This window comes from Acinonyx jubatus, chromosome B2 (assembly GCF_027475565.1).
Source record: "Acinonyx jubatus isolate Ajub_Pintada_27869175 chromosome B2, VMU_Ajub_asm_v1.0, whole genome shotgun sequence".
NCBI classification, from domain to species: domain Eukaryota; kingdom Metazoa; phylum Chordata; class Mammalia; order Carnivora; family Felidae; genus Acinonyx; species Acinonyx jubatus.
Genome location: NC_069385.1, coordinates 91229934 through 91235983, shown reverse-complemented (window position 1 = coordinate 91235983; position 6050 = coordinate 91229934). Strand labels below are relative to the sequence as shown.

The following is a 6050-nucleotide window of genomic DNA, read 5'->3' as shown; positions in this document are numbered from 1 at the left end:
CATTGCATTGCTTACCTATGGCTTCCTAGGTTCCTATTCATTCCAAAATGCTGATTCTGAGAAGAGGCATATTGTCCTCGTTTAGAATTCCATATTTGAAAGCCAGGCCCCATATCCAACTTTTCCTGGATTTACCTGAAATATTCAGGTGGTGCATGGCAAAAGAACAACAGAAACAGAAGAAAAAAGAAAAAAAAAACCCAAACATACATGTTATTTCTTTCACTTTTCTGTGTAATGGTAGTCATACGTTTTCACTTACCAACATAGATAAAGTACAGTTCAGGGTTTCTCAAGTATATCATTGCATTAGAAGTCAAATTCAATTGTGTTCCAGACCTTCATGATCATGGCTAAATTGTATCCACTACTTCTGTAATAAATTACCACAAATTTAGCGGTTTAAAAAAACTGAAATGTATAATCTTCCAGTTCTGTATGTCACCTGTATGCCACGGGTCTCACCGAGCATAAGTCAAGGTGTTGGCACTGATGCATTCCTTGCTGGAGGCTCTAGTCACAGCCAGTAGCTGTGACTTTTTTTTCTGTGGTGTCACATTTCTGTCTGGCTGACTACACCAGGAGTTTCTCCCATTTTGATTATACTGAGCCCATTTTAACAATCCAAGACAATCTCCCCAAATCAAGGACCTTAACCCTTAATTACACCTCCAAAATCCCTCTTGCCATGTAAGGTAACATATTCACAGGACCTGTGCACAGTGGTGGTATTATTCTTTTTTTTTTTTTTTTTTTTTTTTTTTTTTTAGTGGAGTACCTGGTTTATTCTGACGCAGGTGAATCCCAGCACAGCGGTAGATTGTGAAACGAAGGTGTGGATTTCTGGGTGTCTGGGTCTGGCATTTCACCGTGTAAGGCGGGAAGTCCTCGGCCTGTGTGGAAGCTGCTGTGCTGCTTCCAGCACCTTGAAGCCCAACACCTGGTGCCGGGCTTGCGCCGCCTGCTCCTACCACTTGTGCGTCTCTTCGCCTCTAATTACTTGTGCGTCGCCACGCAATACAAGGTGAGTATCAGGGTCATCTGGAGGTCATAGTCCCACTGCTACTTGCGTGTTCAGTAGCCCGCTCCACAGGGCCCCTCTCGCCCTCTTCCTGGCGCCGGTCTTGGCCGCTGGTGACTTAGTACGCAGTACCAGGGGAAAAAGTCAATCTCCAGGTAGGCGCTGACCCAAATGTGCAGATAGGCCAGGTGGAGGTAGACCGAGGGCAGGGTTAGAGGGAGGGAGCCGGCTGCTGGCCTACTCAGATGGGCTTCGAGTTGCCGTCTGGGGATTGAAGACTCTGTACAGGGGCACCCTTGTCTCTGGCCTCGCTCCGGGCGCTGAGTTGCGGACTGACCTGGCCCTCAATAGCTAGCTTCCTTGGTATTGGGAGCGGTCCCCAGAGTGGATGCCGGGCGGCATTACCGGCGTTGGGGCGAACCCCGGACTTCCGCGAACTGCCAGGGCCCTTCGACAGCCCGGCCTGCTGGGGGCTGGGCGCTGGGGGCAGCAAATCGGGGTCCACCATGCACGCGCTGGGCGGAGTGGACAACAGTGGGAGAAACCTGAGGGGGTCTGGCAGCGAGTCTCGGCAAGGAACCCCGAAGTTCTTTGTCTAAGTTCGTGGTGCTAGGGGACCTCTGGAGCACTCCCCTACTCCCGTCGGAGCTGCCAGGGTTTAGGGGAGTCAGTACAGCCGTGCGGTGATCAAACTTTCCTGACCACTCCGGGTAAGCCCTCGTGTTTCGAGGAGGCGGAGCACCCCGCCCCCGGCGCGCTGCGCGAGCCTCAGCCCTGCCCCTTAGCGGTGGTGGTGCGGGACGGCGGCATGGTGCAGTGCTCTGCCGCGCAGCGCAGGCGCGAAAGAGGCAGAGAGGGACTACGCCTCTGCGGGGCGCGGAGAGCCGACCCTTGCAGGCAGCCATGGGAGTGACGTCGGGCCTGGCCTCCTGGCCCCACTGTGGGCTCAGCGACAGCCGCCTACAGTCTTTGGCCTGTGGGCTGGTTGGGAGAGGGCGTGAGAGGGCTCCAGAGCGGGAGCCGCTGGTGGCCTACAGCACCTCCAGCGTTTTCTCTTCCGGACTATTGCTGTCTGCCCCGCAGGCCTCATGCCCAGCTCCAGTGTTCTCTCCAGGCTGGGCGGGCCACTATCTAGAGGGCTGGGGAGCCGCCGAGCTGTTCTCTCCACACCAGAAGCAGGAACCTGGTGGGAGCTACTGGGTGCTTCCTTGTGGGTGGGACGCCTGGGTGGGGTGTGCTGGGCACTCTGCTGGGCTTGAGGGCTGCCTGGGGACTCGCCTTCTTGACATCGACCACAGCGGAGGCTGTGCTGTGTACCTTCTGGGGATGAGTCTGAGAGGGTCTCAGGTTTACCTCCGAGGGGAATGGCTGCTTTTTTCGGCCCTGTGTGGGGCCTTGGCTGCATTGCGTCATTCAGGGCCCCAATGGAGTGCCCCTGGGCAGGCCTGGAGGGTGCTGTCGTTGGGCCCTTTCTTCTTCGAGCTGCCCAGGGAGACCATGCTTTCCTTACTCTCAGCTTGCTGAGGTCCTTGCTATGTCCTAGGGGTCACCACATGTTCTGCAAGAACCCTGAGTTCCGCAGGGTGCCAGACCTTCCACGAGAAGGGTGGGTGTAGTGCAACCAGGGGACAGCACCTTTGTTGATGGGGCCCTGGGGTGTCACACCAGCCAGGCATGCAAGAAGCCAGCATGTGGTCGATGCAGGCCAAGGTGGGGGCAGCTGGCCCATCCATGACTATCTTCTGGAAGAATTTGGTAGGCTTGGATGGTGGCAGCCAGGGGCTGGTCAGGGGCATGATGATCAGCCAGTCCAGGAGGCCTGCGGCCAGCTTTGCCTAGTACTCATAGCACACCAGCTGTGAGGCATGCAGGCATTGAGACCCAGGACACCCATGTTGGGTGAGATGAGTATGTAAAGCCTCACCATTGGCCACTTTATCCTGCTAGCCCAGCTTTCTTAATAGATTGTTGAGGCCAGGGAGGCTGTCATTGCTCAGGTGGGTCACCAGCACAGCTCCTACCCAGTCCGGGTGCCTCATCAGCTTCCAGAAGCTCAATGGGGTTAGTGCTCCCTTTGACCAACTGTGAAGCCATTGACAGTGAAGAAGGTGGTATCACCAAGGACTCGGGGGAAGATGTAGCAGCAGCAGGGCCTGTTGAGCCTGGGAAAGCCCATTGAGGCTGCTGGCACCAGCAGCTGGGCCACTCTCTCTAAGAGATCTCCCAGGCCCTTGGAGGCCAGCAGCTGCACGCTTCCTGCCCACAGTGTAGGGTATGGGTCCGTTGTGTATTTGGATGGTTAGCTACGGCTTTTTGCACCAGGGGTAGCAAGGAGTGTATGTGTGTGTATGTTGGGGGGGGGGGGTACTCTCTTATTCTCATAGAAGAGGTTTTAGCACAAGTTTTCTTCTCACTTCCACCCCACCTCATTATCTCCAGATCCCCTTCTCTCCTCACATATTGTCATGATAGAGTCTGCCCATTACTTGATCATGCTTTTTTGAGATCACTGTTGGGGCCACTTATGGGGTCAAGCTGGGCTCCACTGAGAAGGAGTGCTATTAGTGCTATTATGTGCTGATAGTGCTATTATGGAAAATTGTGGATCTGGCCAAGAACGAGTACACAAAATAACTATCACAAAATACTAGTTAGACTGGATTCGTTGGAACTGATGGAAAAGAAACTAAGATCCATGTGAAAAGCCTATCCTCTCAGGAGTAGGTGGACCCAACTCTGAGACAATTTAACCAGTCAGTGAACAATGCACTCAACACTGGGGTGGGGACCTCCTTCTGTCTCTGTACTGATAGGCAACCTCATATCAGGCAAATCTGAAGGCTTCCAAGAAGAATGTATTATTGCCTGAATCATTTTTTTCTATTTTTTTAATTTTATTTAAATCCAAGTTAGTTAACATATAGTATAATAATGATTTCAGGAGTAGAATTTAGTGATTCATTACTTACATATAACACCCAGTGCTCATCCCAACAAGTGCCCTCCTTAATGCCCATTGCCTATTTAGCTCATCCCCCCACTCAACACCGCTCCAGCAACCCTTAGTTTGTTCTCTGTATTTAAGAGTCTCTTATGGTTTGCCTCCCTCTCTGTTTTTAACTTACTTTTTCTTCCCATCCCCTATATTCATGTTTTGTTTCTTAAATTCCACATATGAGAGAATGTATTGTTGCCTGAGTATTTTTTTTTTAATCTTTGAGGAGAATTCAAGAAATGTTACCCTGATTCATCTGATATTGATAAACTGGATATTGCAGCAATGATACTGTGTTTAAATTTTGAGAATAGGTCAGTCTCCCAGTATGGAACCTCTCAAGTTAGATGTGGGGAATATAATTTTAGCAATGATTTCAGAACCCTATCATCACAGATTTTCAAATCCAGAGATAGTAAGTTCCAAATTTGGAAGTGGCACTTGCAGCAAGATGGAACTTATTGATGATAATACTGTAGTCAGGACTCAAGATTTACTATGGCAGTGTTTAGATCAGGACATTGCAGGATTCTTTAAATGACTCAATATTGCTGTGGGAGATACAGCAACTTTGTCTGAATGTCCAGGGTGGAAAGAATAGAAAAGTACCGGTTAGGTTTGTACATGAGGAGTATAGAGGCCTAGTACTACAGAAGCACAAACATCACATGGAGACCCAGTACACTGAGGTTTACAAAGCAACAGGTGATGATTTTCTTAAATTTGCTGGTGGTACATCCAAAGAAGTAGCCCAGTTTCTCTCCTAGGAGAAAGAAGTGATCGACTGTATGTGAGTGCTCACATCTGATGAAGTGGTGACCTTTTCTGGACAGCATTGCCTCACCAATGGGGGGAAGGAAGCCATCTTCTTTGTTAACTCCTGGATCAGTAGGCCAACAGGAAATGCTTTTGTCCTCTTTGCTCATGAGGAATATATACAGAACATGACGAAGGAGCATAAGGACTTGTTAGGAAAGGATACATTGAACCCTTTAAGAGAATAGGAGCTGAAATTCAGCAGATGATGAATCATTTCTCAGCCCCTCTCATTCCTCTTCCCACCATTATTCCAGTACTACCTAGGCAGTTTGTACACCTACAAATGTTGAAGAGCATATACACCTTTGAGATATTTCTTGATCTTTCTTGAGGACCTCCTGTAATTTCTTGGGGAGTTTTGTCCAAATATTCAAACTTACAGGGTTCACATGGTATTGAATCATCAGGGCTACCCATGGGTAAAGGTGTCTTTATCCAGATGAAGTCTATAGACAAAGCATTTATGGCTGCACAGAAGTATCCTAAAAAACTGTGAAGGACAGACATGCTAAAGTCTTTTAGTATTCAGCTGAGGAGATGAACTTTGTATTCATGGGACAGGGCACATTTTGCTTTTTACATTTACTAGTTTATAATAAAGTATATTATATAGGATACAGACGAATAGCCAGATGAAGCAGTACATAGAGTGATGTCCCAAAGTGTCCTAAGCACAGGAGCTTCTGTCCCCATGGAGTTGGGGTGTGCCACCCTCCTGGCATGTGAATATGTTCACCAACCCAGAAACTCTCTGAACCTCATCCTAATTGAGATTTTTTAATGGAGGCTCCATTATAATTAATTATCATTATTGATAATTAATTCCATTTGTAGTCCCTTTCCTCTCTTGGTGGAATGAACGTTAGGGCTAACAAGACTTAAGATTCTAGTCATGGCTTGGTCTTTCTGATGGCTAGCCACCATCCAATAACGTACCAAGAGTCATTTTGTTAGAACAAAAGACACTCCAGGATATTCTAGGGGATTTAGGAGTTTAGTGTTAGATGCTCCTATTATGTAGGAAATTGCAGTTCTTAGGAGCTCTGTGTCACCAACTGGAATCAAAAATGAAATGTTAAGGAAAAAAAATTCTCCTAGCACCTCTATTATAAAGGGTTTGGGGAGCTCTGCATCAGGAACCAGGAAAAGACACACGCACACACAGAAACATACGTCATTTCACACCAGGTAATCTGAGTCTGTTCCCCACCCCCC

At 48.7% G+C, this 6050-nt stretch overlaps 1 pseudogene; it reads left to right on the top strand.

The window, feature by feature from the left end:
• Positions 1-3486: 3486 nt before the first annotated feature.
• LOC106982518 (epithelial splicing regulatory protein 1-like) lies at positions 3487-5610 on the top strand (annotated as a pseudogene).
• The last annotated feature ends 440 nt before the right edge of the window (positions 5611-6050 follow it).